At 39.7% G+C, this 22,423-nt stretch overlaps 1 pseudogene; it reads left to right on the top strand.

Moving 5' to 3' along the window:
• The first annotated feature begins 4,660 nt into the window (after positions 1-4,660).
• LOC104244862 (uncharacterized) overlaps positions 4,661-22,423 on the top strand; it is a 30,395-nt pseudogene continuing 12,632 nt past the window's right edge.

Here is a 22,423-nt window from a genome sequence, read left to right as displayed (position 1 = left end):
TCACACTGGTCACATGTTAAGTTTTGGAGTCAAGCAAGTTGCGAAATAAAGGTCGGCAAAAGTTATCGTAAATTTCTCTAATAAATTTTCTAAACTTTGGGTCAAATGTATAAGACCATTTCTCCCAATATATAACGATTTATGGGACCCACAACCTACTGAATCGAAGGTCTGCGAGTCTAGTTCGCAACCAAAAATACCTCACATCAAACTAACATCGGAGTAAAATGTTATGACTGTTTTACCCGGACTGTCCGGGCTGAAACCGGGTTGCGAACCGGGTCGGATCAAACAAGTGGTATAAGTTGGCAAATTCGACTTTAAAGACCTCAAAACATTTTATTTTAGTCCCAAAACAGTGAGCAAGCTAAATAGAAGGTTCCACGGTGTTCTTGAGTGATTAAGGTGCGTTTTTAATGATTACTATCGTTAAAGTTTGCCCTCGTGCCTAGAAACGCAATCTCTACGCTTTGCAATCGTTTCCCCCTTCTATTAGCTGTGTTTGGAGCTATTCTTGGAAGATAGGAATTTTTTGTTCTTTCTGGTTCTTCGGGCTTTATACTTGGTTTGCCAAGGTAATCATCTTGGGACTCTTTTATAATCGTTTTTACAAAGTTCTATGGACGTTTCGTCAAGTTAGGGTCATATGGCAAATCTGCCGATTTAAACTCAATTATGAACTGTTTATAGGTGTGTATAAGCTGCATATATATAGTGTTTCCGAAGCTTAGGATGTAAGGAACAACTTTCATGAAGGAACTATAGGCATTCGGACGTTCGTTGGAAAGGTATGTTAAGGCCAAGCTCCGTCCTTCCTTTTAGCACGAATTCCGGGAAATTCCTAAGACGTCAAATGTGATATTTTACTATTCTTTTGCTAGAAAGACCTTCTATAAAAGGCATTGGGATCGTAGCTGAAGTATTTTCATGATGGTATTAGGTTGATATTCCACTCATTCAGTTAAATAGGGTATTCGACATCTATATACGTCATTTTGTCGGCTTTCTTAACTATATGTTTATATATATGAATTCTTATTCGTCTTTGGGTTATGTGGCTAAACAAAAATAAAGGTATTTCGTATTTGCGATCAGTCCTTCTTCCTTGTTAAAGTGTATTTTAAAATCTCTAAAGTGACACGTCGATTTCCAAAAATCTCAAATATAATTTTTATGTTTAAACTACTAAAACACTTGATTTTTGAAATACTTTCTTTTACTAAATATCAAGAAATCAGGTATAAGGACTAACTGAAGCACCTTAAGCTTTTTATGAACATCTTCAGAGTTAAGTTATCTTTCTAAAAGTCGAGTTAAGTTTTCAAGCTTATTCAAAAAAAACATATAAGGTTCCACGAGACAATTGTATGCGATACGAATTTGATTATGAGATTATGAGAATAAGAGTACCAATGAGCCAAGATTGGCTAAGTTCTTGTTATGGCCTATTATGTGCATTCAAAGTTCATATCATACATGGCATATTATGCATGGACTTCGAGCTATAATCGGAGGTAAGAGACCTATTTGCCCGAAAAACTATATATATTGTACAGATGGCCACAGGTTGGCAATATGATATCGGATAACTACAGGGAGAGACCGTCATTTCTAGCATTTGGTTGGGTATGTCATGAATTTGCATCAATATATATGTATTCACGACGTACGATTACATGAGCATACCATGCATATTTGATTACTATGAGGTCGAATGTCGGCCATGGAGGCTATCAGAGTTTTAGTGTCAGGTGGTATCTCTATTACCTTTTTTTACATCCTCTATGTATGATTCTACTTTCTGCCTTACATACCAGTACATTTTTATTCGTACTGATGTCTGGTTGCCTAGGGACACCGCATTTTTGTTTTGTGCATGTAGGTCCAGGTAGGGACTCTGATCGACCCCTCCACTAGGATTTCGGGGTTCAGCTGTGAGTTGGTAAGCTCCACCTCTTCCTGGAGCTTTCATAGGATGGTTACTTTTGTTGTACAGTTTGGGTATAGTCGGGGCCTTGTCCCGACAGTTCTTATGACACTCTTAGAGGCTATTGCGGACACAGTATTCTAGGTTTCTTTTTGCAGATTTCAGTCTCCAGCCCATAGGCTTAGCATGTATATATATTTGTGTGTAGGCATGTATGTCTCTGATCGTGGCCTCGTCGGCCAGCTAGTACTTTATTATTTTGGCTCGTCTACCTTTGTTTATATGGCTTATTGTTATTCAGATTTTGACCTTAATGGTCCAGGCTTAGTATTTCAGATGTTTTGCTACCCGATCTATTGGCCCCCCAGTTTAGTTAGCTAGTATGTTTAATGGCTAACTCGATCGAACACAGTATCGAGTTCCAGTCATGCATCCCCTAGTTTGGGGCGTGATAAACTTGGTATCAGAGCAGGTCGTATCCTAGGGAATCCACAAGCCGTATCTAGTAGTGTCTTGCTTATGTGTGTGTTATGCACCACACTTATAATCAGGAGGCTATGCAGCATTTAGGAATGTTTACGTTTCTTTTAATTAATAGACCGTGCTATAGAGCGAAGTTATAAGAACATATGAAATCTAAATCGTGCTTTGTGTTTCTTATCTAACAGGCTACCTACGCTTAGGAGATGGCATAGTGAGAGATAGGTATGGATCCGGGGGAAGGTACCAGTCGTTCCCCACCAGGTCAGAGGGATAGATTTCCCTTAAAGGCACACAGTGAGTCTCTAGTACCCCTAGTTTCCCCTTCCCCAGCACTTTCTGGAGCCCAGGGAGATGCAGTACCCCCAGCCTCACCAGTTCCATTAGTACCTAGGGCAGCTAGAGACACAGGACCTCTAGTACCTGTTGTTCCCCCATCAGAGACTGGGGAGCAGGGGATGAGGGAGGAAGTTCAGTTGCTGACTAGGATGGTTTCTATTCATGAGCGATAGCTAGAGTCGGGAGCAGATGCCCAGAGAGATCGGACAAGAAGCTCGACGGTATGAGAGTTTCTTCACTTGGACCCTCCATTATTTACAGGATCTAGTTCCATTGAGGATCCCCGGGACTTTATAGACCATATGTATAGAGTATTGAAGGTGATGCATGCCTCCGTTGCCGAGGTTGTGGAGTTGGCTTCTTTTCGACTACGTGATATAGTTGTCCTATGGTATGAGGCATGATAGAGATCTAGAGGACCTGATGCTCCGCCAGCAGAGTGGGAGGACTTTTTTGAGGCTTTTTCGCCCATTATTTGCCACGGGAGGTTCGGGAGGCCCGACTTGACTAGTTTCTTAGCCTGATGCAGGGGGATATGAGTGTGAGGGATTATAGCCATAAGTTTAATTCTTTGGCGAGGTATGCACCAGATATCGTACGTACCATGAGGGCTAGAGTTCATCATTATGTGGATGGTTTGGAGGATCATCTGATTAGAGACTGTAGGGTAGCATCCCTATCGGATGATGTAGATATTTCCCGCATACAGGCTTTCGCTCAGACTATAGAGGACATTTCCCATCGGATTCGTGATACTCGTAGGGATAGGGAGCAGAGTAAGACGGCTCATACTATGGGGTCTTATAGGGAGCCATGGGGTGATTTTAGGCCCCCACTCCATCGATATCCACCTCGGTTAGCAGGTAGTTTCCCACCACAGATGCAGGGCCAGCGGTTTGATCGTTATATTCAGTTAGGACCGGGGTAGAGCTCAGGACAGCCTGAGGGCCGTCGACAGGAGAGTTTCGCACAAATGAGATAGCCTACTCTTCCATGTACTCAATGCGGTAATCTGCACATCGGGCAGTGTAGACAGGGTTCGAGTGCATGTTATTATTGTGGGCAGACATGACATTTTATTAGCCGGTGCCCGGGGTTAGGCAGATGTGCACCAGCTCAACCTTCAAGATCCACAGCATCCTCTTCGCCCTTAGTCCATGCTCCCCGACCAGGTCCACAGTCTACTCAGGTCCGTGGTAGGGGGAGAGGTGGAGGAGACACCTCAAGTTCTAGTGGTGGCCAGAACCGCTTTTATGCACTCACAAGTCGACAGGATTCAGAGGCATCCCCAGATGTTGTCACAGGTATATTGACAATACATTCTCATGCTATTTATGCATTGATAGATCCCAGCTCTACATTTTCATATATTACTCCATTTATTGCTGGTAAGCTTGACATGATATCTGAGTTGTTGCCACAGTCAGTTGAGGTGTCCATGCCAGTTGGTGACTCTATTGTAGCTTATCATGTCTATCGAGGTTGTACAGTGATAATTAATGACCGTCCAACCTCTGTAAAGTTAGTTGAATTGGTTATACTAGATTTCGATGTCATTTTGGGTATGGATTGGTTGGCAGCTTGTTATGCTAATATTGATTGTCATGCAAAATTGGTCTGATTTCATTTTTCTGGTGAGCATGTCCTTCAATGGAAAGGTAATGCAGCCACGCCCAAGGATAAGTTTATTTCATACCTTAGGGCTCGGAAGTTTATTGCTAAAGGCTGTATATACCATCTAGTTTATGTCAGGGATATAGATAAGGAGCCAGCGACTCTTCAGTCGGTTCCTATTGTGAATGAATTCCTGACGGTATTCCCTGACGAGCTTCCAAGAATTCCCCCGAAAGGGAAATCGATTTCGCTATAGATTTGCTTCCTGATACATAGCCTATATCCATTCCTCCCTACGGAATGGCTCCTGCAGAGATAAGGGAATTGAAGGAACAACTAAAGGACTTGCTCAATAAAGGCATTATTAGGCTAAGTACATCCCCATGGGGTGCTCCGGTGCTCTTTGTTCGAAAGAAAGATGGCTCCTTGCGGATGTGTATTGACTACAGGCAACTAAATAGAGTCACTATCAAGAATAAGTATCATCTTCCATGGATTAATGACTTGTTCGACTAGTTACAAGGTGCCAAATGCTTTTCGAAGATCGACTTGCGATCTGGTTATCATCAGCTACGAGTCAGGGATATTGATATCCCAAAAACAACATTTTGGACGAGGTATGGCCATTTTAAATTCCTTGTCATGTCTTTCGGGATTACAAATGCCCCAATAGCCTTTATGGATCTTATGAACCGGGTATTCAAACTATTCTTGGATGAATTTATCATTGTGTTTATTGATGACATCCTGATATATTCACGATCGGAAATCGAGCATGTGGACCACTTGCGAGCTGTATTGTAGACTCTCCAGGACTACAGGTTATATGCTAAATTCTCTAAATGTGAATTTTGGCTAACTTCTGTAACTTTTCTTGGTCATGTTATTATCGGCAATGGTATCAAGGTTGATGGCCAAAAGATTGAAGCTGTGATGACTTGGCTGAGGCCCTTAAATCCGACCGAGGTTTGTAGCTTTTTAGGCTTGGCAGGGTATTACCGAAGGTTTGTGGAGGGAGTTTCCTCTATCTCTGCACCATTAACACATAAGGGAACTAAGTTTCAGTGGACTGAGGCATGTGAACAAAGTTTTCAGGAGCTAAAGAAAAGGCTTACGACGGCACCTGTTTTAACTCTTCCGGATAGCACCGAGGGTTATGTTATATATTGTGATGCCTAGAGAATCGGCCTAGGTTGTGTTCTTATGCAGCATGGTAAGGTTATCTCATACGCCTCCAGACAGTTGCGGAAACACGAACAGAAATATCCTACGCACGATCTTGAGTTAGCCGCAGTTGCATTTGCCCTAAAGATTTGACAGCATTATCTATATGGGGTTAATATTGATGTTTTCACCGACCACTAGAGCCTTCAGTATTTATTTAAACAGAGGGAGTTGAACCTATGACAAAGAAGACGGCTAGAATTACTAAAGGACTATGATATTGATATTTCATATCATCCCGGCAAAGCTAATATTGTTGCTGATGCCCTTAGCTGGAAGACCATGGGCAGTCTAAGCCATGTTGAAGTTGATAAGGTGAAGATTACCAAATATCTATGCTAGCTAACTAGTTTGCAGGTGCGTTTGGTAGACGTAGAGGGTGGACGCATTCTCGTTCAGAATACGACAAAACCTTCTTTTGTTACTGAAGTGAAAGAGCGACAACACGAGGATCCTGAGCTTATAAAACTGAGGGAAAGTATTCCACATCAGCGACAACCTTTATTTGAGCTAACTGGAGATGGAGTCCTTAGATGCCAGGGCCGCTTATGTGTACCGACAGTCAGAGAGCTCCGCGCCAAGATTCTTTCGGAGTCCCATTATTCTAGATATGCAGTTCACCCCGGAGCGACATAGATGTATCGGGACCTTCGACAAATCTATTGGTGGAATGAAATGAAAAAAGATATCGTGGAGATGGTAGCCCAATGTCCCAATTGCCAGCAAGTTAAAGCCAAACATCAGAGGCCTGGAGGCCTAACTCAGTATATTGAACTTCCATTATGGAAATGGGACATGATAAATATGGACTTCATCACTGGTTTGCCTCGACCTCCACGGAGGTATGATGCTATTTGGGTAATTATTCATAGGCTTACAAAATTTGCTCATTTCCTACCAGTTAGGATGACATATTCAGCTGAGGATTATGTCAAGCTTTACATTCGAGAGATTGTTCGCCTTCACGGAGTGCCATTACCTATTATCTCTAATAGAGGGACACATTTTTGGAAATCTTTTTAGAAGGGTCTAGGCACACAGGTAAATCTTAGCACCGTTTTTATCCACAAACTGATGGACAGGCAGAGCGTACTATTCAGGAAGTTGAGGATATATTACGTGCATGTGTGCTAGATTTTAAAGGAAGTTGGAATGATTTTAAAGGGTGAATGCGATTTGGAAAGAAGGGGAAGCTCAGCCCCATGTATGTTGGACCATATAAAATTATTCAGAGGATTGGTAGGGTGGCGTACGAGCTTGATTTGCCTTCAGAATTGGAAGTAGTCCATCATATTTCATGTACTTATGTTGCGGAAGTGCATTGGAGATCCTTCACGTATTACACCCATTGAGGATATTCACATTGTTGAAGACTTATCTTATGCAGAGGTACTAGTAGCTATTTTAGATCGGCAGGTAAGAAAGCTTCGAACTAAAGAAGTGGCTTCCGTGAAAGTGTTATGGCAAAAAATAACGACATCGAGGAAATGACCTGGGAAGCTGAGGAGGAAATGAGGAAGAAGTACCCCCACCTATTTACGACTTAAGGTGAGTCGCATAAATAATTGGCAATTATTTCTTTACAGCAACTTAATTGGATTTTAAATGACTTGAAAGTGCAATTTAAATTTCTTATTGCAAGATAGCTATACGAAGCCTAGTAGTTGGAATCTTCAAAATTTGATTTATGCTTTGCAAATGTAACAAATATAGCCTCGCAAATAATGTATTAGCGGAAAAGAAATGAAACCAAGGAATTGACTTGACCCATTCACGGATGAATGTTCTTAAAGGGGGGAGACTATGAGACCCCATGTGTTTTTTTCTCTCTTTTCTTACGTAATATACGTAACGTGGCGTGGTTATATTAGGTATATATGATTGGGTATAGCACATTAGGAGAATAAGACTGAAAATATGTGGTAATATTAAGGAACTAAACTAAAGCTTTAGGTCAAAGGAATCCCTTAAATAAAGGTTCGTGGTTAAAGAAATGGCTCGGGTAGCACCCCGCGCGTTTGGAAGGTTTAAGTTAACTTGCACCTGTGGGATAAGACTAAAAGTGTCTAATATGCTAAGAATAATGTGTTATGAGGTATTATAATATTACACTGGTCACATGTTAAGTTTTGGAGTCAAGCAAGTTGCGAAATAAAGGTCGGAAAAAGTTATCGTAAATTTCTCTAATAAATTTTCTAAACTTTGGAGTCAAATGTATTAGACCATTTCTCCCAATATATAAAGAGTTTGGAATCCACAACCTACCGAATCGAAGGTCTGCGAGTCTAGTTTGGGACCAAAAACATCTCACATCAAACCGCCATTGGAGTAAAACGTTATTACTGTTTTACCACCGACTATCCGGGCTGAAATCGGGATGCGAACCGGGTCGGGTCAAACAAGTGGTATAAGTCGGAAAATTTGACTTTTAAGACCTCAAAACATTTCATTTTAGTCCCAAAACAATGAGCAAGCTGAAGAGAAGGTTCCATGGTATTCTTGAGTTATTAAGGTGCGTTTTTAACGATTTCTATCGTTAAAGTGTGCCCTTGTGCCTAGAAACGCAATCTATACGCTTTGCAATCGTTTCCCCCTTCTATTAGCTGCGTTTGGAGCTATTCTTGGAAGATAGGAATTTTCTGTTCTTTAGGCTTTATACTTGGGTTTTCTAGGTAATCATCTTAGGACTCTTTATGATCGTTTTTACAAAGTTCTACGGACGTTTCGACAAGTTAGGGTCATATGGCAAATTTGCCGATTTAAACTCAATTATGAACTGTATATAGGTGCGTATAAGTTGTATATATATATATATATATATATATATATATATATATATATAGTGTTTACGAAGTTTAGGACGTAAGAAACAACTTTTGTGAAGGAACTACAGGCATTCGGACGTTCGTTGGAAAGGTATGTTAAGGCTAAGCTCCGTCCTTCCTTTTAGCACGAATTCTGGGAAATTCCTAAGACGTCAAATGTGGTATTTTACTATTCTATTGCTAGAAAGACCTTCTGTGAAAGGCATTGGGATCATATCTGAAGTATTTCATGATGCTATTAGGTTGATATTCCACTCATTCGGTTAAATAGGGTATTCGACATCTATATATGTCATTTTGTCGGCTTTCTTAACTATATGTCTATATATATGAATTCTTATTCGCCTTTGGGTTGTATGACTAAAAAAGATAAAGGCATTTAGTATTTGCGATCAGTCCTTCTTCCTTGTTAAAGTGTATTTTAAAATCTCTAAAGTAACACGTCGATTTTCAAAAATCTCAAATATAATTTTTATGTTTAAACTACTAAAACACTTGATTTTTGAAGTACTTTCTTCTACTAAATATCAAGAAATCGGGTATAAGGATTAAGGGAAGCACCTTAAGCTTTTTATGAACATCTTCAGAGTTAAGTTATCTTTTTAAAAGTCGAGTTAAGTTTTCAAGCTTATTAAAAAAAACATATAAGGTTCCACGAGACAATTGTATGTGATACAAAGGTTATTATGATATTATGAGAATAAGAGTACCAATGAGCCAAGATTGGCTAAGTTCTTGTTATGACCTATTATGTGCATTCAAAGTTCATATCATACATGGCATATTATGCATGGAATTTGAGCTTGTCATTTCCTGCCAGTTAAGATGACATATTCAGCCGAATATTATGCCAATCTTTACATTTGAGAGATTGTTCGCCTTCACGGAGTGCCATTATCTATTATCTCTGATCGAGGGGCTCAATTTACAACACATTTTTAGAAATCTTTTCAGAAGGGTCTAGGCACGCAGGTAAATCTTAGCACTGTTTTTCATCCGCAAACTGATGGATAGGTAGAGCGTACTATTCAAACAGTTGAGGATATGTTACGTGCATGCGCGCTAGATTTTAAAGGAAGTTGGAATGATCATCTACCTCTTGTTGAGTTTGCTTATAATAACAGGTTCCAAGCTAGTATTCAGATGGCTCCTTAAGAAGCACTATACGGGCGGAAGTGTAGGTCGCCGATCGGTTGGTTCGAGGTCGGGGAAGCAGAGTTTCTAGGTCCTAATTTATTCCAACAGACAATGGAAAAGGTAAAACTTATTAGAGACCGGCTGCGTACAGCACAAAGTCGGCAGAAGTCTTATGCAGATGTTCGACGATGAGACTTAGAGTTTCATGTAGAAGATTGGGTTTTCCTGAAAGTATCGCTTATGAAGGGTGTCATGCGATTTGGAAAGAAGGGGAAGCTCATCCCCATGTATGTTGGACCTGTCGCACCCCTTTTTTTCCTCTTCGCATTGGAAAATCGGGTTTATGATATTATGGGCATAAGATAACTCATTCCTTTTGGGAACTGGATTTTGCATTTCGAAGAGTCACCACCTAATGATTTAAGGTGTATTATGACACTTATAAGGTTCACTTCTAAGTTTGTTTGATAACCAGAGATAGGGTAAATGCTTGAAATTATCCTAAGGGAGAGGTGTTAGGCACCCCTCAGGATCCACTAGTGTGGTTCCCGGCCAGATAGTTTTGTGAATTTTGTACAATTAGCAGATAGACAAATATAGGCTCAAATAGTAGGGGATTTAAGTTTAAACGCATAAGAGTTTGAAAAAGCAATTATTAAAAGGCGGATTTTGGAAAAAAAGTTGCAATTCTAAAAATATTTGAGAATATAAAAAGGAGGGGGTCCTAGGTTTATTTATATTATGGATCACATCAATGTGATAGCCGGTATGACACTCCTCAGAAGAGGGGATACATGTGGTATTAGCGCACCGGTCATCATATCCATATCTACCCTTCCCACCCCGTCAAGGTATTAAATCGCGGATTGGTCCCGACCACTATTGCATGCTATTACCCGTCCCATTCCTATCAGTTTCGGAGGAACTTAGGGCTACTATTCCTAAAGGTGAGGGATATTAGGCTGACTTTTGGGTTTCAAAAGGTGAAAAAGCTAAGGCGACATACAAAAAAACATAGGACTGCATATTAGGGGAAACATGTAAACAACTAAAAGGCCCATGTATACCTCCTCAAACAAAGCACATAAATATCATGACTTAAACACAGTTAGGGTCTGAATTTAAAGTATAAGGCAAGAAGAATTCTTATTGTTGAGGCAGACCAGTTTATTACATAACTCAGATAAGAAGTCGGAGTCAGGCCTGCCTGCTGGTTGTAGCAGTAACTGACTAATAAAAACAGGTTCTGATTTTATTGTTGCTATCACCTAAGGCTTGCCTAAGTGTTTGGGTGGGATCCTATAAACATGACATCTATTACTGATTTAGAATGTAGCAAAGTAGTAACAGTTTTAAACGAGCGATTTAGGGATCCTATAGGCATGCTTTCTAAACCGTATTAATAAAGGAGTAAGGTTGTTTAAAACTAATTCAGAACAATACGAGTTAGGTTGATTTTAAACTAGACTAGTTTCAGATTCTATAGACATTGATATCTATTATTGCTATTTTTTAATTCCTATAGGCATGATATCTGATTGAACGATACGGATTTTTACCTATTGGACATGATGCTAGATTGTAACCAATTAGATCCTAAGAGCATGGTATCTATGTGTGGTAATAAACATGTAGAATTTAAAACGAATCCTATAGGCATATTATCTAAATGCAGAATTAGACATGCGGAAAACAAGTACTATAGGCATGTTTTCTAAATGCAAAGTTAAACATGCAGAATTTAAAACAATAGATCTTATAGGCATGATATCTAAATGTTGAATTACACATGCAGAAAACAAGTACTATAGGCATATCCTCTACTCTTCTAATAGTTAAGCATGCACGATTACCCAGCCCTTTTCACTAGCCAACCCTAATAGTTATTACAAATTATTACAAACTGAATAATAAATTACATCAGAAAAGTGCAAAAGAAGAAGTTACAACCAGAGGGAGCCTGATTATGGACTTCCTCTTTGAGTTATGGAATAAATCACCTCAAATGCCATTGGTTCCAAAGACTTTCTTAGACTTGAGTGTTTCAAAGTTCCCTAAGGGTCTCGAGGGACCCCGGGAAGTGCTTACACCCAAGTTTGCATAATCAGATAGAGATAAGTGCAGTGTGAAAGGGTCAGCCCTTATGTGTCCAAGTTGAGAGGGAGCTCATGGGTTCCAAGGCAAGGCTCACACAAGAGGGGCAGAACCTAAGTCTTAAGAGTATAGTGGAAGTACAGAGGCAGAGATTTGTTTAAAACTGGGTTGAGAATAGTAAGGGGGTGAGGGAAATTTGAAAACAGGAGTAGTAAAACTAACACTACACAGAATCAACATTTTTCATACAAAGGGGTCAGGGGTTTGGGAATACATTGCAGGGAGCTTGTGACCCTAAGATGGGTCAGGTTTGGATATGCACAGCAATAGCTGGTGCTGGCATGCTCATAAACCAGCCAGAGAACACAACACATAGAGGGGATATGAAGCATACGAACCTAGGGAGGGTCAGGTTTGGATCATGCCCAGCAATATCTAATGCTGGCATGCCCTCAAACCAACCAAAGAATACAAAAACATAGGGGCTATGGGGGTTTTGGATTCATAAGTCATAATAAGTGACTGACAGAATTCATACATAAGAAAAATACATTAATTCAGAAAAGGAAGGGCAGATTACAGCATGCTTGGTAAATGTAACTTGATTAAACACAAGCAGAAAATAGGCTAGAGTGAAGGAAATAGTAAAGAAACATGTTGTTGTTGATGCTGAAAAATTAATTAGGACATACTAGTAAAGAAGCAAATGCAGAAAAGGAAAAGTAAGCAAATTTTCCACAGCCTAGCCTTGGCTTCCAGCCAGCTAGACAAGGCAGCAACCCAATCAGTTACAGAAAAAAAGAGAGAGATAGAGAGAGTTTTGAGTGAAGTGTGTGCTCTGAACTCAAGTGGTTCGTTTGAAAGAAGAAAAGGTGCAGGGTATTTATAGATTTGAAAACAGGTGAGAAATAAGGTAACAAGTAAAGTTTTAACACAAATATAGAAACACTCTCCGGTCAGAATCAATTAACCGAGTGATTCCCTTTAATTAAGGAATCACTGTTTAACGGGTAGTAACAGATTCAAATAAGGCAAGGAAATCAGTTTAGAGACTGACTGATTATTGCCATAAAAGGTGTAGTGAAAATATTAAGTAAGCAATCGAGTCTAAGTACAGAAATATGTTTATTTTGGAAAAAGATTCAGTAAGGCAAAATATTACACCAAAGGAAAAGAATCAATAAATTTCAAACAGGCGAGTGAAATTAGGGCTCATAAAAGAAAAACTTTGTAACCAGTCACATGACCAAGATCAATCAAAGAAGAGGCTTCAGCATATAAAAAAAGTGAACAGGGTCATCAGACATGCGAGGACAAACATATTAACAAAAGAGATAATCACAAACATGCAGTAGTGGTAGAAATAAGCTAGGGTTCAGTAGTAAAGCAAACATTCGAGGCATAGTAATCAAGTAGGTCAAGCCACTTTGAGTCAACAGTGAAAAAAATAGAGTATCAGAAACATGCAAAGGTCTCATAGCAACAGGTGAGGAAATCCTTTGAGAGGTTAGGGTTTTCGACAAAAGTTGAGTTAGAAAGATAGTAAAAATCAGATAAGTCACATAAGAAAAGAGTGTCTGAAACAAGAACTTTCAATCGAGTCAAGTGTTCAGACAATAATTCCATACCCAAATACCTAGAGTTTTCCACAACAAACGAGTTCAAAAGAGGGTAAACAGATGAATCAACCAAGAACTTAAACAAACATGTACACATCTAATAAACAGCTTCAAGAACTCGATTGAGGCCCAAAAGAAATTAGGGTTTTAAACATGCTAATTCAGATAAAAGAACAACATGAGCAAAACATAGCAAGATCAGAAACATGTTAAAATTAGAGAAGATATTTTTTGAAATAACTTAAAAGAAAAAACCTAATCGGAAAAGATAAAGAGTCGTTTTGAAGGCAAAGTTAAAGAACCTTCGAGAAGAAATGCTTAAAAGCTCATGGTAAGCACAGATCTAAGGTAGGTCTGAAAAAAATTGAAAGATCTTAGAGATTAGGGTTTCAGGAAACCCAAAATAAATGAGAAATATCTTGGAAGTTAACGATCTAATCAGAAAAGGTCAAGGACCCACCTCAAAAGGCCATGAATGGCCGGAAAAGGTCGTGGATGGTCAGAGAAAGGCCATGAACACCAGTCGATCAAGGACCGGACCAAACGCCTTCGAAGTCTAGTCGTGAAACCATAGAACCAAACACATAGAAGTCATGGAAGGTTAGTACAAGCCTCAAATGACCACGGAAGGCCATGGATTAGGTAGGTATCAAGGTGTATTAGGGTGTAGCTTTATGGCGGCGGCTAGGGTTTGTAGGAGTTTTTGAGAGAGTTGAGAGAGAAGAGGCATTCAGAGGCAGCAGTTTGTGAGGAATGAGGTAGGGTGAAGGGGTCGTTTGGATTAAAAAGGAAAGGGGTAATGGGAGCCGTTGATATAAACGATCAACGACTGGGATTAAAGGGGTTAGGTGGGGAGTCTGGGTTGGGTCATTTAAATGGGTAAAGTGTCGTATTTAAAAGGAATTGGTACAGGGGAAGTTGGGTTCAAATTGGGGTCAATTTTGAGTTATAATTGAAATGAAATCTGGCTAGATTCTAAATAGCCATTTTTCCCTATTTATTTTATAAAAATAGAAAATTAACTTTTGAAAATAAATTAAAAGTACTAAAACAATTTATGACATATAATTATCAATTTAAAAATATTGGACCTAATATTCATGAACATAAACGTAATTAAATCCTAAAGGAGGCTAATATCGTAATTATACAATTTAGCCTTTAAAAATACTAAATAAGTTTGTAAAAATATGCAAAAATTCCCTTGGCTATATTTTACCATAAATGTAAAATTCCAATAAACGAATTACCAAAAATAATAATTTTGGAAATAATTATTGGGTTTTATGAATAAAAAATAGAGAAATAAATTGGTTTAAAAACCTTTAAAATTTAAGGAAAAATAATAAAATACTTGGACATACTTATATATGCATATACATTCTATTTTGAAGGTATTTTCATATTAAAAAATATATAGGGAAATTTGGGTATCAACAGGACCGTATAAGATTATTCGGAGGATTGGTAGGGTGGCGTACGAGCTTGATTTGCCTTCAGAATTGGAAGCAGTCCATCCTGTGTTTCATGTATCTATGTTGCGGAAGTTAATTGGAGATCCTTCACGTATTACGCCCATTGAGGATATTCACATTGCTGAAGACTTATCTTTTGCAGAGGTACCAGTAGCTATTTTAGATCGGCAGGTAAGAAAGCTTTGAACTAAAGAAGTGGCTTCCGTGAAAGTGTTATGGCGAAATAACAACATCGAGGAAATGACCTGGAAAGCTGAGGAGGAAATGAGGAAGAAGTACCCCCACCTATTTACGACTTAAGGTGAGTCGCATTTAAATAATTGGCAATTATTTCTTTACAGCAACTTAATTGGATTTTAAATGACTTGAAAGTGCAATTTAAATTTCTTATTGCGAGATAGTTATACGAAGCCTAGTAGTTAAAATCTTCAGAATTTGATTTATGCTTTGCAAATGTAACAAATATAGCCTCGCAAATAACGTATTAGCGGAAAAGAAATGAAACCAAGGAATTGACTTGACCCATTCGCGGACGAATGTTCTTAAGGGGGGGATACTGTGAGACCCCATGTGTTTTATTTCTCTCTTCTCTTACGTAATATACGTAGCGTGGCATGGTTATATTAGGTATATATGATTGGGTATAGAACATTGGGAGAATAAGACTGAAAATGTGTGGTAATATCAAGGAACTAAACTAAAGCTTTAGGTCAAAGGAATCCCTTAAACAAAGGTTCGTGGTTAAAGAAATGGCTCGGGTAGCACCCCGCACGTTCGGAAGGTTTAAGTTAACTTGCACCTGTGGGATAAGATTAAGAGTGTCTAATATGCTCATAATAATGTGTTATGAGGTATTATAATATCACATTGGTCACATGTTAAGTTTTGGAGTCAAGCAAGTTGCGAAATAAAGGTCGAAAAAAGTTATCGTAAATTTCTCTAATAAATTTTCTAAACTTTGGAGTCAAATGTATTAGACCATTTCTCCCAATATATAAATAGTTATGGAATCCACAACCTACCGAATCGAAGATCTACGAGTCTAGTTCAGGACCAAAAAAACCTCACATCAAACCGACATCGAAGTAAAAAGTTATTATTATTTTACCGCGGACTATCCGGGCTGAAACCGGGACGCGAACCGGGTCGGGTCAAACAAGAGGTATAAGTCGGCAAATTCGACTTTTAAGACCTTAAAACATTTCATTTTAGTCCCAAAATAGTGATCAAGCTTAAGAGAAGGTTCCATGGTGTTCTTGAGGGATTAAGGCGCATTTTTAATGATTTCTATCGTTAAAGTTTGCCCCCGTGCCTAGAAACGCAATCTCTACGCTTTGCAGTCGTTTCCCCCTTCTATTAGTTGTGTTTGGAGCTATTCTTGGAAGGTAGGAATTTTTTGTTCTTGCTGATTCTTCAGGATTTATACTTGGTTTGCCAAGGTAATCATCTTGGGATACTTTTATGATCATTTTTACAAAGTTCTACGGACGTTTCGTCAAGTTAGGGTCATATGGAAAATCTGTTGATTTAAACTCAATTATGAATTGTTTATAGGTGCGTATATGCTGCATATATATATTGTTTGCAAAGCTTAGGACGTAAGGAACACTTTTTGTGAAGGAATTACAGGCATTCAGACGTTCGTTGGAAAGGTATGTTAAGGCTAAGCTCTGTCCTTCCTTTTAGCACGAATTCTGAGAAATTCCCAAGACGTCAAATGTGATATTTTACTATTCTATTGCTAGAAAGACCTTCTATGAAAGACATTGGGATCGTAGCTGAAGTATTTTCATGATGCTATTAGGTTGATATTCCACTTATTTGGTTAAATAGGGTATTCGACATCTATATATGTCATTTTATCAGCTTTCTTAACTATATGTCTATATATATGAATTCTTATTCGTCTTTGGGTTGTGTGACTAAAAAAAATAAAGGTATTTAGTATTTGCGATCAGTCCTTCTTCCTTGTTAAAGTGTATTTAAAATCTCTAAGTGACACGTCGATTTCCAAAAATCTTAAATATAGTTTTTATGTTTAAACTACTAAAACACTTGATTTTTGAAATACTTTCTTTTACTAAATATCAAGAAATCAGGTATATGGACTGAGTGAAGCACCTTAAGCTTTTTATGAACATCTTCAGAGTTAAGTTATCTTTCTAAAAGTCGAGTTAAGTTTTCAAGATTATTCAAAAAAAAAACATATAAGGTTCCACGAGACAATTATATGTTATACGAAGGTGATTATGAGATTATGAGAATAAGAGTACCAATGAGCCAAAATTGGCTAAGTTCTTGTTATGGCCTATTATGTGCATTAAAAGTTCATATCATACATGGCATATTATGCATGGACTTCGAGCTATAATCGGAGGTAAGGGGCCTATTTGCCTGAAAAACTATATATATTATACAGATGGCTACAGGTTGGCAATATGATACCGGTTAGCTACCGAGAGAGACCTCCATTGCTAGCATTTGGTTGGGTATGTCATGCATTTGCATCAATATATATGTATTCACGACATACAATTCCACGAGCATACCATGCATATTTGATTACTATGCGGTTGGATGTCGGCAATGGAGGCTATCAGAGTTTCAGTGTCAGGTGGTAGTCAGGACATTTTAGGATGTGGCAAGGCGAGGTTCTAGATGTCGTTTTTCAACTAGGGCTAGATCTTGCCATTTAAGAAAAAAGACCAGATGTTATTGGAGAAGAAGATTGGAGAATTATCAACTGTGTTGCTTGCGGTACCGTTCGATTCTACCTTGGTAGAGAGCAGAAATATCCATACATAAAGGAAACTTCTGCAAGTAAATTATGGAAAGCACTGGAGGATAATTATTTGAAGAAAAATTGTCAAAATAAATTGTACATGAAGAAGAGACTGTTTCGCTTCACCTATGTTCCCGGTACCACGATGAATGAACATATCGCCAGTTTCAATAAGTTAGTCACAGATTTGCAAAATATGGATGCAGCTTTTGATGATGGTGACTTGGCCTTGATGTTGTTGGGGTCACTTCCTAATGAGTTATTACTTTTTTTTACATCAACTATATATGATTCTACTTTCTTCCTTACATACCAATATATTTTTATTCGTACTGATGTCCTGTTGCCTGGGGACACTGCATTTTTGTTTCGTGCATGCAGGTCCAGGTAGAAACTCTGATCAACCCCTCTGCTAGGATTTCAGGGTTCAGCTGTGAGTTGGTAAGCTCCACCTCTTCCTGAAGCTTTCATAGGATGGTTACTTTTGTTGTACAGTTTGTTAAGAAGAAGGAAGGATCGATGAGAATGTGTATTAATTACCGGCAGTTGAATAAGGTTACAATCAAGAATAAGTATCCATTGCCGAGGATTGATGATTTGTTTGATCATCTTCAGGGTGCCAAGGTATTTTCAAAGATTGACTTGAGATCTAGCTACCATCAAATGAGGATTAGGGCATCCGATGTCCCTAAGACCGTTTTTCGCACTCGGTACGGGCATTATGAGTTCTTGGTGATGTCATTCGGGTTGACAAATGCCCCATCAGCTTTTATGGATTTGATTAACCGGGTGTTCAGACCTTACTTGGATTCATTAGTGATAGTCTTTATTGATGATATTTTGATCTATTCCTGCAGCCGGGAAAAGCACGAGTAGCATCTTAGAGTGGTTCTTCAGACTCTAAGGGATAGTCAGTTGTATGCCAAGTTTTCGAAGTGTGAGTTTTGGTTGAGTTCAGTTGCATTCTTGGGTCATGTTGTATCAGCAGAGGGTTTTCAAGTTGATCCGAAGAAGATTGAGGCAGTCAAGAACTGGCCTAGACCAGCATCAACTACAGAGATTTGGAGTTTCTTGGGGTTGGCAGGCTATTATCATCGGTTTGTGGGAGGTTTTCATCTATTACAGCCCTGATGACTAGGTTGACCCAGAAAGGGGCCTAGTTCAGATGGTCAGATGAGTGTGAGGCAAGCTTTCAGAAGCTCAAGACAGCTCTGACTACAGCACCGGTATTGGTTTTGCCCACAGTTTCAGGGCCATATACGGTTTACTATGATGCATCTCATATTGGACTTGGTGCAGTGTTGATGCAGGATGGAAAGGTCATTGATTACGCTTCGCATCACTTGAAGATTCATGAGAAGAACTATCTGGTTCATGATTTGGAGTTAGCAGCCATTGTTCACGCGTTGAAGATTTGGAGGCATTATCTGTATGGAGTGGGATATGAGGTGTTCATGGACCACAAGAGTCTGCAGTATTTGTTCAAGCAGAAGGAGCTAAATTTGAGGCAGAGAAGATGGTTGGAGCTATTAAAGGACTATGATATCACCATCTTATATCATCCTGGAAAGGCCAATGTGGTGGCCGATGCTTTGAGTAGGAAGTCAGCCAGTATGGGCAGTCTCACTTATATTCCGGTCGGTAAGAGGCCGCTTACTTTGGATGTTCAGGTTTTGGCCAATTTGTTCGTGAGGTTGGATGTTTCTAAGCCCAGTCATGTGTTAGCTTGCACAGTCGCTCGTTCTTCTTTATTGGAGCGTATCCGAGATCGATAGTATGATGATCCCTATTTGTGTGTCCTTAGAGACACGGTGCAGCACAGAGGTGCCAAGCAGGTTACCTTAGGAGATGATGGAGTTTTTAGATTGCAGGGTCGAGTTTGTGTGCCTAATGTGGATGGACTCTGAGAGTTGATTTTAGAAAATGCCTATAGTTCCCGGTACTCTATTCATCTGGGCGCCGCAAAGATGTATCAGGATTTGCGGCAGCATTATTGGTGGAGAAGAATGAAGAAGGATATCATTGCATATATGGCTCGATGTTTGAATTGTCAGAAGGTTAAGGACGAGCATCAGAGGCCCGGTGGTTTGTTCCAGAAGATCGAGATTCCTGAGTGGAAGTGGGAGCGTATCACTATGGACTTCGCTATTGGACTCCCATGGACTCAGAGGAAGTTCAATGCAGTGTGGGTTATTGTTGATAGGCTGACCAAGTCAGCACATTTCATTTTTGTGGCAGTCTCTTATTCGTCTGAGAGGTTAGCTGAGATCTATATCCGGGAGACTGTTCGTCTTCATGGTGTGCCCATGTCTATCATTTCGGACCAAGGCATGCAGTTTACCTCACACTTTTGGAGAGCAGTTCAGCGAGAGTTGGGCATACGGGTTGAGTTGAGCATAGCATTTCATCCTTAAACGGACGGGCAGTCCGAGTGGACCATTCAGATTTTGGAGGATATGCTCCGAGCTTGTGTCATTGACTTTGGAGGCTCGTGGGATCAGTTTTTGCCTTTAGCGGAGTTTGCTTACAACAATAGCTGCCAGTCGGGTATCTAGATGGCTCCTTATGAGGCTTTGTATAGTAGGTGGTGTCAGTCGCCGGTTGGATGGTTTGAGCCGGAAGAGGCTCGGTTGTTGGGTACGGATCTAGTACAGGATGTCTTGGACAAGGTCAGGATTATTCAAGATAGGCTTCGTACAGCTCAGTCCATGCAAAAGAGTTATGCCGACCGTAAGGTTCATGATTTGGCATTCATGGTCGGTGAGCGGGTATTGCTTTGAGTGTCGCCTATGAAGGGCGTGATGAGATTTGGGAAGAAGGGCAAGCTTAGCCCTAGGTTCACTGGCCCGTTTGAGATTTTTGATCGAGTGGGAGAGGTGGCTTACAGACTTGCATTGCCACTGAGCTTATCAGCCGTGCATCCAGTGTTTCATGTGTCCATGTTCCGGAAGTATCACGGTGATCCATCCCACGTGTTAGATTTTAGCATTGTCCAATTGGACAAGGACTTGTCTTACGAGGAGGAGCCGGTTGCTATTCTAGACCAGCAGGTTCGTCAATTGAGATCGATGAGTTTTCCTTTTGTTCGTGTTTAGTGGAGAGTTAAGCCTGTTGAGGCATCGACTTGGGAGTCCGAGTCCGATATGCAGAGCCGTCATCCCTATATTTTCCCCGACTCAAGTACTTCCTTCTTTTGTCCGTTCGAGGACGAACGATTGTTTTAGAGGTGGAGAATGTGATGACCTCAAGGCCTTAAAAACCTCTTTATGTCTTACCTCGATTTGCATGCATAGTCCGGGCACGTAGCCGGAAAGCCAATATGTAAAAATATGTGAAAAATGATAAATTTTGACTTTAGAATGAATTAAATTGACTTTGGTCAATATTTTGGGTAAACGGACCCGGACCCGTGATTTGATGGTCCCGGAGGGTCCGTAGGAAAATATGGGACTTGGGCGTATGCCCGGAATCGAATTCTAAGGTCCCAAGCCCGAGAAATAAATTTTTGAAAGAAGTTATTTTGCTGAATTAATTATGAAAGTAAAGAAGAGAATTTATGTTTGAAACCATTGGTATCGGGCCCGTATTTTGGTTCTGAAGCTCGGTATAGGTCTTATATGTGATTTAAGATGAGTCTGTTAATTTTAGTAAGAAACGGACTTGAAACGATGTGAATCGAACCGTATTTGAGAAAATTGGAAAATTAGAAGTTCTTAGAAAATTTCATGATTTTGATACTAAATTCATAGTTGTCAATATTATTTTGGTGATTTGAATGTATGAGCGAGTCCGTATGATGTTTTTAGGTTGGTGTGCATGTTTGTTTAGAGCCCCAAGGGTTCGGGTGAGTTTTGGATAGGCCACGGAGTAGAATTGGACTTGGAAAAATTGCAGGTTTCAGCTGTTCTAGTGCAGGCCTGCAGGCTTCGCATTTACGAAGCCTGGGTCGCAAATACGAGTTCGTAAATGCTAGGGCTGGGTCGCAAATGCGAACTAGCCCAGGCCAGCCTTCCCTCGCAAATGTGAGTTTTCCATCGCAAATGCGATGCCCCCCCCCCAGTTACTGCCTTAGTCGCAAATGCGAGTGGTCTATCGCAAATGCGACTTCGCATTTGCGAGTGGTCTATCGCAAATGCGAAAAAGACCGGAAAATAGACTAGGTCGCAAATGCAACATTTTATTTACAAATGCGAAGGTCTTAGAATTCTGAAGGGTTCGCAATTGCAAACCCTGGTCGCAATTGCGACATCAGAGACCTGTAAATTTACACTTAGACGCATTTTCAACCATTCCTCACATCTTGTCAAAACATAAACTCTCTCGGGCGATTTTTCAAAGAAAACTTCTCCTCCAAATCAATTGTAAGTGGTTTCTAACTAGTTTTCTTCAATCTTTAACATCTTTTCACATGATTTCAACTCAAAATCAATGAATTTCATTGGGAAAATTGGGTGTTTTGGGTAGAACCTAGGTTTTTCAAAAATTGGGGATTTGAACCTCGATTTGAGGTCCGATTTCAAAACAAATTACATATTTGGGTTCGTGGGGGAATGGTTAATCGGGTTTTGGTTCGAACCTCGGGTTTTGACCAGGTGGGCCCGGGGTCTAGTTTTGACTTTTTGGGAAAAACTTTAGAAAATCTATTTTCATGCATTGGAATCGATTCATCTAGCACTTATTAATATAATTAAGTAACTTGTGGCTAGATACGAGCGAAGTGGTGGTGGAATCAAGGGGTAAAGCGATAGTTGAGACTTGAATTGTGTTCGTGGCATCGAGGTAAGTGTTTGGTCTAACCTTAGCTTGAGGGATTAGGAGTCGTGTCTTATTTGCTACGTGTTAATTGTTGAGTACGACATGTAGTCATGGTGACGAGTATCTATATGTCGGTATCAAGCATGCCCGTG

The sequence above is a fragment of the Nicotiana sylvestris genome, chromosome 4 (assembly GCF_000393655.2).
Source record: "Nicotiana sylvestris chromosome 4, ASM39365v2, whole genome shotgun sequence".
Taxonomy (NCBI): Eukaryota; Viridiplantae; Streptophyta; class Magnoliopsida; order Solanales; family Solanaceae; genus Nicotiana; species Nicotiana sylvestris.
This window is presented reverse-complemented; position numbering and strand designations above follow the sequence as displayed.